An 11,003-nucleotide genomic window follows, 5' to 3' on the forward strand; every position below is an offset into this window, starting at 1 on the left:
CGACCACTTGTATAAACAATCGCTGCTCATCATAACAAACCAGCAATTCTGCAGTCAGCAGAAATCCAATAGTGCAAAAGTCAGTCTCAATTATCTCGGCGTTTTAAAGTGACAGTACACAGAAAATATGAACCCTAGGGGTACATAACACTATATAACATATAACAATTACAGCACGGAAACAGGCCATCTTGGCCCTTCTAGTCCATGCCGAACGGTTACTCTCACCTACTGCCACCTACCTGCACTCAGCCCATAACCCTCCATTCCTTTCCTGTCCATAAACCTATCCAATTTTTCTTTAAATTACAAAATTGAACCTGCCTCTACCATTTCTACTGGAAGCTCGTTCCACACAGCTACCACTCTCTGAGTAAAGAAGTTCCCCCTCGTGTTACCCCTAAACTTTTGCCCCCTAACTTGTCAGGACCCGGAGATTTATCCACTAGGTTTCTATGTAACACTGACATAGAAGTGAGATTAGTACAACACAGGAATAGCCCCCTCGGTCCACAATTTTCATAGCCCCAAGGAGATGGCCAAGGAAATTAGTAATCCAATAGTCATCTATATCAATGCATTATGCAGCGAAAAGATAGATAGATAGATAGATAGATAGATACTTTATTCATCCCCATGGGGTAATTCAACCTTTTTTCCAATGTCCCATACACTTGTTGTAGCAAAACTAATTACATACAATAGTTAACTCAGTAAAAATATGATATGCATCTAAATCACTATCTCAAAAAGCATTAATAATAGCTTTTAAAAAGTTCTTAAGTCCTGGCGGTTGAATTGTAAAGCCTAATGGCATTGGGGAGTATTGACCTCTTCATCCTTTCTGAGGAGCATTGCATCGATAGTAACCTGTCGCTGAAACTGCTTCTCTGTCTCTGGATGGTGCTATGTAGAGGATGTTCAGGGTTTTCCATAATTGACCGTAGCCTACTCAGCGCACTTCGCTCAGCTACCGATGTTAAACTCTTCAGTACTTTGCCCACGACAGAGCCCGCCTTCCTTACCAGCTTATTAAGACGTGAGGCGTCCCTCTTCTTAATGCTTCCTCCCCAACACGCCACCACAAAGAAGAGGGCGCTCTCCACAACTGACCTATAGAACATCTTCAGCATCTCACTACAGACATTGAATGACGCCAACCTTCTAAGGAAGTACAGTCGACTCTGTGCCTTCCATATCCATATCCTTCAATTGTCCTCACATTCCTGTACCTATTTGAAAGTTTCTTAATAGTCTGTAATGTATCTGTCTCTACCAAAACCCAGGTGCTCATTCCAGGCACCAGCAAATCTGTGTAAAAGAACTTGCCTTAATTTAGAGGTTGCCTTTCTTCTTTGAACTTACCCCCTCTCACACTGAATGCCTGCCATCTGGTATTAGACTTTTCAACCCCTCAAAAGAGATACTGACTGCCTACTCTATCTATATCTCTCCTAATCTTATAAACTATCAGATTTTTTTTCCACAGTCTCCAGAGTAAACAACCCAAGTCTGCCACAATTGATTTACAGTACGTCTCTTTGTATTCATTGCCAGTTATCTGTGCTATCCCGTGTGGGACCTTGTGAAAAGCCTTTCCAAAACATGTTGAAATGAGAACCATAGCTCTACCTTCATTAATCATCCTCGTCACGTTATCAATAAATTCAATCAAGGTAGTAAGATAAAAGTTGCTTCACAGAAGGCCATGCAGTCTTTTATTGAGGTGAGAGCAATTCCACTGAGGCAATTAGCGTGGCGATCACGTCAGGGACATTAGTGACAACCAACTGCTCAAACTCTTACTTTAAACTATTTTTACTCACTCTGTCACCGTGCCTTGAATTTGACTCCTCAAAGAACATTTCAATCTACTTACTTTAAAACAAAATATGATGTGAATTTGCCAATTTATGTTCCATGACAACTGACCTCAGCTATTTAAACTGGACATGTTTGTATCAGTGTTTATGGAGGCGTTCATAATGAAGTCGATTTATTTTGTAACATTTGACGAGCACATTCGCTTCTGAAATTAAGGGAAGGAGTTTGTTCTGGCAGGGGGAATGGAGAACACTTCTTTGTTAAAGGGGGATATTTGTTCATTCTTTTCTTCCGTTCGTTCCAGTCATTCCGGGCAGTGTGGGTGATGGAAATCACAGTGACAGATGACATGTGTTACAACAAAAAAAATCTGCACTTATATTCCACCAAATAATTTAAAAGATCCACAGCGATATTGCAGAGACCTGTGATCAAAAAGGGAGCGTGTCTTCGGGAAATTAGCGACGGCAGTTTGAGTGATGGAAATCACAGTGACAGATGACACGTGTTACAATAAAATACACTGCACTTATATTCCTCCAAACAATTTGAAAGATGCACAGCGATATCCCAGAGACCTGTGTATTCTCTACCAGTCACCGGTGCTATTACCCATGTTCATTTTCAGCCAGATCGGTTATGTACATCACAAACTGCAGGGATCCCGGTGGAGCATCACTAATTTCCAGGTACAACTGGTCCCTTCAACCACTACCCTTTGTCTGCAATGGGCGGGACAGTTTTGAATGCAAAACGGCCAATTCACCATTGATCCTAATCTTCTGGATGAGACTCACATGGGTGACCTTGTGCAATGCCTTTCTGAAACGTGTTGCAATGACAACCATAGCTCTGTCTCCATCAATCATCCTCGTCGCGAAATCAATCAATGTATTAAGGCACTATTTACCCATAAGGCCATGCTGGCTCTCCCTAATTAGGCTATGGTTTTTCAAATACTCATAAATCCTATCTCTCAGAATTCTCCTCAGTACCCTTCCGTGCCGCTGACGAGAGACTTACCGGTCTATGTTTTCCGGGATTATCCCGGGTTTCCTTCTTGAACAATGGGGCAGGATGAGCTTCTCACCAGTCCTCCAGGACCTCACCTATGGGGGACACAAAGATATTGGCCAAGGCCCCAGCAATCTCTTCACTTCCCGCTCAGGCAACAGCGAGTAATCCAAACTTTGCTATTTAAGATACCCGGCACTACTTCCTCCTACACTTCAAAATGCCTGAGCATTTTAATACAGTTGGCACCGACATCCGCATCCTCCAAATCCTCCTCTTCGGTAAATACTGATGTAAAGTAAGCGTTATGGATCTCCCCCACATCCTTTGCACCCAAGCAGTTGCTTAACTCAACCCCTCACCCTCCCACTTTATCCTTGTGTGGTCGCATCCGCTGCTTGTTATCGTCTTGCTCCTGATGTATGTGCACAATGCCTTGAGTTTCTATTTAATGTTCCTGACCATGGACTTTTCGTAGCTTTCCTAATTCCCTTTCTAAGTTATTTTCTGGCTTCATTATAATACTCAACGGTCCCGTCGTTAATTCTGTATTCTGCCTTCAAATTTATCCTTCCAAGGTAAACCAGTCCACAGCTTTCCAGACTGAACTCCATCTGCCATTTCTCAGCCGTTCACATTCCACCCTTCCACATTCTCATTCAAATCATTTATAACAATCACAAAAAATAGAGGTCTCATAACAGATCTCTGCAGAATACCACTGCCCACCCACCTCCAGGGAGGAACACCCCGTGCATAGTTATCCTCTGCTTTATATGGACAAAATCTAATTGTGAATCCAGAGCCACCATTCCTAGAAGCGCATGACTACTGACTTTATGAAGGACACAACCATGACAAACATTATCAAATTGCTTTTGTCATGCTCGGCTTTATAAATCAGAGCATTGAGTATAGGAGTTGGGATGTAAAGTTTAAATTGTACAAGGCATTTGTAAGGCCGAATTTGGAGTGTTTTGTACAATTCTGGTCACCGAATCATAGGAAAGATGTCAGCAAAATAGAGAGAGTACAGAGAAGATTTACTAGAATGTTACCTGGGTTTCAGCACCTAAGTTACAGGGAAAGGTTGAACAAGTTAGGTCTTAATTCTTTGGAGCATAGAAGGTTGAGGGGGACTTGATAGAGGTATTTAAAATTATGAGGGGGGTAGATCAAATTGACTTGGATAGGCTTTTTGCCATTGGGTGTAGGGGAGAATCAAACAAGAGGACATGATTTGAGAGTTAGGGGGCAAAAGTTTAAGGGTAAAACGAGAGGGAATTTCTCAGAGAGTGGTAGCTGTGTGGAACGAGCTTCCAGTAGAAGTGGTAGAGGCAGGATCGGTATTGTCATTTAAAGTAAAATTGGGTAGGTAATATGGACAGGAAAGGAATGGAGGGTTATGGGCTGAGTGCGGGCCAGTGGGACTAGGTCAGAGCAAGTGTTCGGCACGGACTGGAAGGGCCGAGATGACCTGTTTCCGTGCTGTAATTGTTATATGGTTAAACGGTTAAATATCTTACTAAATATCGCCATAAACACCATATCACCCCCTCTGTTTGTATCATCTGCTTTGTCGCATCACGGAATTCAAGCAGGCTCGTGAGACATTACTTCACCCTCACAAAGACTCTCTCTAACCAGGATATACTTCTCCAAATTCTTGTGAATCTTGTCTCTAAGAATCTTCTCCAATGGTTTCCCACCGTTGAAGTAAGACTCACTGGACTATCATTTCCAGCTTTATCCCCAATCCAATTCTGAGCAAAGGAATAATATTTTTCCACCCTCCTGTACACTGGCACTCCCTTTGTGTCCAGTGATAACGCAATGATCATCGACAAGAGAGCTGCAGTCTCTTCCCTCGCGTCACGCAGTAACCTAGGGATATCCCGAGCACACAAGAGGACTTATCTATCCTAATGTGTTTCAGCAATTCTGGCACATTCTCTCACTTCACCTCGACATGTTGCAGCACATCAACCCATTTAACACCCTCACAAACATCAATGCCCCTCTTACCGGTGAATAGTGAAGTAAAGTCTTCATCAGGACTTGCCCTACCTCGCCGATTCCAAGCGCATGTTTCATCTTCTATCCCTGACCGGTCCCACCCTCACCCTAGTCAGCCTCTTCTTCACATAAATCTGAAACACATTGGGGCCTTCCTTAATTCTTATTGCTGAATCCTTCTAAAGAACTTCCTAACTCTCTTATTTCCATTCTTCAGTTCGACTCTGTCTAATTTGAAACTCTACAGCCCTGTCTGATCCTTGCTTCTGAAACCTTTAATCAGGAGACTGATAGAAAGATCATAAGATTCGAGGACTGACACGGGCTGTGGGGAAGTCGTGGGACAGTGTGATTAGTTTGCTAACTGACAAGGGCTGTCGGGAGAGATTGGGACAGGGTGATTAGTTTGGGGACTGTGTCTGTCGGGAGAGATTGGGACAGTGTGATTAATTTGCGGACTGTGTCTGTCGGGAGAGATTGGGACAGTGTGATTAGTTTGGGGACTGTGTCTGTCGGGAGAGATTGGGACAGTGTGATTAGTTTGGGGACTGTGTCTGTCGGGAGAGATTGGGCCAGTGTGATTAGTTTGGGGATTGTGTCTGTCGGGAGAGATTGGGACAGTTTGATTAGTTTGGGGACTGGGTCTGTCGGGAGAGATTGGGACAGTGTGATTGGTTTGGAGACTGACACGGGCTGTGGGAGCGGGAGAGGAGCAGTGGAATTAGTTTGGGGACGGATGTGGGCCTGTGGGAAGAGAACAGCGCAGTGGATTAGTCTGGGGGTTGACACGGGCTGTGAAGAGAGGGCAGGACGGCACGATAATTGGGGACCAATGCGGCTTTGGGGAGAGCGGGAGAATGTGATTGTATTTAGGAACAGACTAGGGTTGTGGGGAGAGAGTGGAACAGTGTGATTAGTTCCAGTACTGACAAAGGTTCTGGGAAGAGAGTGGGACAGTGTGATTAGTCCGGGGACTGACTGGGACTGTGGGGAGAGAGTGGGACAGTGATTAGTCCGGGGACTGACAGGGACTGTGGGAAGAGAGTGGGACAGTGTGATTAGTCCGGGGACTGACAGGGACTGTGGGAAGAAAGTGGGACAGTGTGATTAGTCCGAGGACTGACAGGGACTGTGGGAAAAGAGTGGGACAGTGTGATTAGTCCGGGGACTGACAGGGACTGTGGGAAGAGAGTGGGACAGTGTGATTACTTCGGGGACAGGCACGGGCTGTGGGGAAGAGAGTGGGACAGTGTGATTAGTCCGGGGACTGACAGGGGCTGTGGGGAGAGAGTGGGACAGTGTGATTACTTCGGGCACTGACAGGGGCTGTGGGGAGAGATTGGGACAGTGTGATTAGTCCGGGGACACACAAGGGCTGTAGGGAGAGAGTTTGACAATGCGATTAGTCAGGGCATTGATACGGGATGTGGGAAGAGAGTGGGATAGCAAGTTAGTTTGAGGACTGATACGGGTCTGTGGGCAATGAGCAGGGCTGTGGTGTTAGTTTGGTGTCTGACACGTGGCCGTGGGACAATCGCGTTGCAGTGGGATTCCTTTGCGACAGACACGTGGGGATTGACACAGGGCTGCGGGATTAGTGTCTGTTCCCTGTTTATGAATGGAGACTGCTGGAACAGAATGAATCACAATTATTGTATTTTGCACGAATCTTCTGTTTGTGTTGTTCCATAAATTGTTATTATCGAGCTAACTGAAAGCCATACAACTCTCTCTCTCTCTACCGAGGAGCTCCCTGTCACGGTCCAACGCCGCATTACCGCGCTCTGACTCCACACTTGTTGACTTCAGGACCACGGAATCCTGATCCCAGGAGCACTGCCAACCCCACAAGTGCCGGGAATCCGGAGTTTCCACCCAACCCCCACTTTCCCTGCTGCCGCTGGCTCCATCTATCAGCCCCACGGAGGTCAGATAAATCTCCAACCTTTCATCTCCTCTGTTCGAGACCTTCGGTCTCACAACCATAACACCTAGAACGCCTCGGATGGGGGTATCAGATCCTCCCTCTCGCCGGGGCAGCGGGAGCAAGAGCCTTCAGTGACCCCTCCGGCCGCCTGGATGCTCGCACTCCCTCCGGTAAAAGCCTCCGTCACCTCTCGGGAAGCTGAAGCCGAAATGAATACCCGAAACTGGCAGCCTACCCCTCGGGCCCGTAAGTGGTGCGAAGCCTCTCTGTACACAGTCCAGTAACATGCCCTCTCCTCCCGCTTCCTCAGCTCCCCTAGCGCCTGAGACAGCCAGCGGTAGCTCGGAAAGGTCACACAAGAGGTCGGAGTGTTTTGGGCCTGGAAATGAGGCTAAGCACCGGCGGGCCTCCCTATCGAAAAGAGGTAGATGGAAACGGGAGTTAGGGTGCTCCAGTGTATAAGCGACAACGATTCAGGCCAGATCCTCGCCAAGGGAGAAGCTGCCTCCAGGACTCTCCCCCAGCTCCATTCCGTGCCGACTGCAGGATGCAGTGAGCACCATCTGCGACTCCAGACTGGACAGGAGGCTGGTTATGTTCCCGGCTTGATCCTCCTGAGGAACCTGCACCTCCCGCCGATAGGCTGTCCGAGAAGCGCAGGGATCGGATACAGGGACGGTGATCCCTGTGGAGAGAGGGAGCGAGGGTCAGGTCGGAGGGAAGTGAAGGTATAGTGGAGATGGGAAGAAGTGCAGGGGAAAGATGTGAACGTCTCTATCAGATTGATTGGGACAATGCGGCTGGTGCGCATGCGCTTTTTAATAGCTCGTGGTGTACGGATTGGACGTCTTGCGCGTCTGAGCCGCTGTCCCCGCGCGGGCTTTCCAGTGTCCGTGTGTTTCGTCTCGGGTGGGTTCGGTTCGGTCCCACACTGTAAATTGCCCAGTGTCCCATTTGTAACATGACTCAGTATAAGCGTTTCATCATACTACTTTGTGTGTTTGCAACAGCAGCCAGCGAGTATGGTCACAGAGACGAGGAGGGAGGGTGAAGATCGCGAAGACACGATGAGGAAAGGGTGATCACGGATACGGTGTGGGAAGGTGTGGGGTCAAGCAGGCGGGGTGGGAGAGGTCAGCGAGATGGCACGGGTTGCTTGTTTCAGAGGGACTATTGAATGGAAGCGCTGTAATCCCAGAATTCCCCTCAAGGAGGAAAGTCCTCTAATGGCTCAGTGCATTAATGAACAGTATTCTCTGACTCACACTTCTCTACCTTATCGCAGTCTCTCTCTCTCTCAACCCCAGTGTCTATTTCGCTCCTAATGTCATATATTTCCGTCTCTCTGTATCCATCAGTTTTCCGGCTATCAGTACATAAACCTGCCTCTCTCTCTCTCTCTCTCTCTCTCTCTCTCTCTCTCTCTCTCTCTCTCTCTCTCTCTCTCTCTCTCTCTCTCTCTCTCTCTCTCTCTCTCTCTCTCCCTCCCTCCCTCCATTCACTCCCCATTGCAGGTCTCTCCCTCCCACTTCTCCCGCCCACGGGTTTCTCTCCCTACACGCCGTCACTCCTCCCCTACCCATCACACACTCCCGTCTCGAGGACTCCGTCTGACACCGATTCGCAAAGATCTCTCCTCTCCCAAGATCTCTCGACTTCCCCGGCCTCCCTCCCCCTCGTCTTTCTCTAACCCCTCGATCTCCCTCTACGTAACCGGTCTCTCTCCCAAACTCTGCCTCCAGTCCCTCCGTCCCAAGTCTCTGCTCCATCTCTCTACAGTAGCTCTGTCACACAGTTCTCCCTCTACCCCACCCCCGCTAAACACAGTGAGACTAAACACATTGATGAAGGTGGAGCAGTAGATGTGGTGTACTTTGATTTCAGCAAGGCATTCGATAAGGTACCCCATGCAAGGCTTATTGAGAAATTAAGGAGGAATGGGATCTAAGAGGACTTTGCTTTCTGGATCAAGAACTGGCTTGCCCACAGAAGGCACAGAGTGTTTATAGATGGATCATATTCTGCATCCAGTCGGTGACCAGTGGTGTGCCTCAGGGATCTGTTCTGGGACACTTGCTCTTCATGATTTTTATAAATGACCTGGATGAGGAAGTGGAGGGATGGGTGAGTAAATTTGCTGATGTCACAAAGGTTGGAGGGGTTGTGGACAGTGTGGAGGGCTGTCAGAAGCTACAGCGGGACATTGATGGGATGCAAAACTGGGCTGAGAAGTGGCAGGTGGAGTTCAACCCAGATGAGTGCGAAGGGGATCATTTTGATGGGTCAGATATGACGGCAGAATTTAGTATTGTCAGTGGGGAGGATCAGAGGAATCTTTGGGACCGAGTCCATGGGACACTCAGAGCTGCTTCGCAGTTTGCCTCTGGGGTTGAGAAGGTACACGGTGCATTGTCCTCCACCAACCATGGGATTGAATTTTGGAGCCGAGAGGTCATGTTGCAGTTAAATAGGACCCTGGCAGACCCCACTTGGAGTACCGTGCTCCGTTCCGGTCACTACAGGAATGATGTGGAAAGCATAGACAGAGTGCAGAGGAGACTTACATGGATGTTGTCTGGATTGAGGAGCATGCCTTCTGAAAAATAGGCTCAATGAATCCGACCTTTTCTCCTTGGAGCGACGGAGGATGAGAGGTGACCTGATAGAGGTGTAAAACATGATGAGAGGCATTGATCATGTGGATAGTCAGAGGCTTTTTCCCAGGGCTGAAAATGCTAACACAAGAGGGCACAGTTTTAAGGTGACTGGGAGTAGGTACAGAGGAGATGGTTGGGCTAACTTTTTTTATGTAGAGAGTGGTGAGTGCGTGGAATGGGCTGCCAGCAACGGTGGATGAGGTGAATACGATCGGGTCTTTTAAAACGCTCCCGGATAGGTACATGGCTGTTACAAAAATTGAGGGCTATGGGTAACTCTAGCTAATTTCTAAAGTAAGGACATGTTTGCACAGCCATGTCGGCCGAAGGGTTTGTAAAGTAATAGTCTCCGCCTTCTTTTACCGACATTTAGTTACTTCTCCAACGTCATTGAGTTGCCCGGCTACTCCGAGAGTGGCATCTTTTGCTCTGTTCAGCCAATCATTCATTCCGTCAGTAGGACTCCCATCCCATCCTTCCCGGTGGAAGGGCCCCGTCCCCTTGTGGTCCTTGGGGCGCATTGGGACATCCTGTTCTAACTCCTGATCAGGAGGTTCCATTGACTACCATGAGAAATGTCTGGAAATCTCTAGGCAATGGATTAAACCTTTGGCAAGGCTGGACCAACCAGTTATGGAAGGCTACCGGTTTGCTTCGCTATTCGCGTTGTGTACTTCAGCCGGCTTCCAGGCTTTAAGTATCAGGTCATCCCATACCATAACACAAGGACCTTGGAACAGTGAGCTATGCGTCGGTCCCTCCTCAGCTGTAGCTGTTGTTGCCGATACTGCAGGCGGGCACAATGCCGGGACACCCAAACTGGCATTTCTGTTCTTTCCGGAAGTTCCATATTAAGTGTGGGAGGAGATTCTGGTTTGCTATTGGAGGATATATAATAATGGGGGCTCCTCTGCCTTCTGCGTAAATTGTTCTTTTTTTTAGCTTTAATCTTCGGAGACTGGTTTCGTTTATCCACTTCTTCCCATTTGTAAAACAGCTCATCATATACTCTAAATCCCAGTTAGGATCTCCACCCCCAGCTTATGTTTCACTTCGCCAGTGATGAATCTTTTGCCATCAATGTATCCGCTATAGAGACAACCTCCACAGCTCCACCCACAGAGATCTCACGACACGGTTACAGGGTACCTGCTGTCTCCCGTTTGCAAACAAACCGTCTCCGAGTGGAACCGCAGGGAAACCGACCGTCTTCCGTGTATTCTCATTCATCGGCGCCTTTGTCCGAGAATCTGTGGGTCTCGATTGCAGAGTTGACTCGATATTATTACCCAGTTTCTTCCTCCTTCAACTACATAAATTTCAATATTCCTTATAGGCAATATTTACAATTCTTACACGTTATATTTACTATCCGTTCGTCAGCGATTTCAAGAAGCGCGTGTTAGGTATTAGGCAGTCAAGAAAATTTCCGCGCGGTACACAAGATTAGAACTGCATGTCCACACTCAGTTCCACTATTAGCCAGACAGACTCGGACAACGGTTAACAACACCCTATTGCTGGCCTGAGACAGACAGTCTGTACGTCGCTTTGTTTCTCGGACA

The sequence above is a fragment of the Hemitrygon akajei genome, unplaced genomic scaffold (genome assembly GCF_048418815.1).
Source record: "Hemitrygon akajei unplaced genomic scaffold, sHemAka1.3 Scf000077, whole genome shotgun sequence".
Lineage (NCBI taxonomy): Eukaryota > Metazoa > Chordata > Chondrichthyes > Myliobatiformes > Dasyatidae > Hemitrygon > Hemitrygon akajei.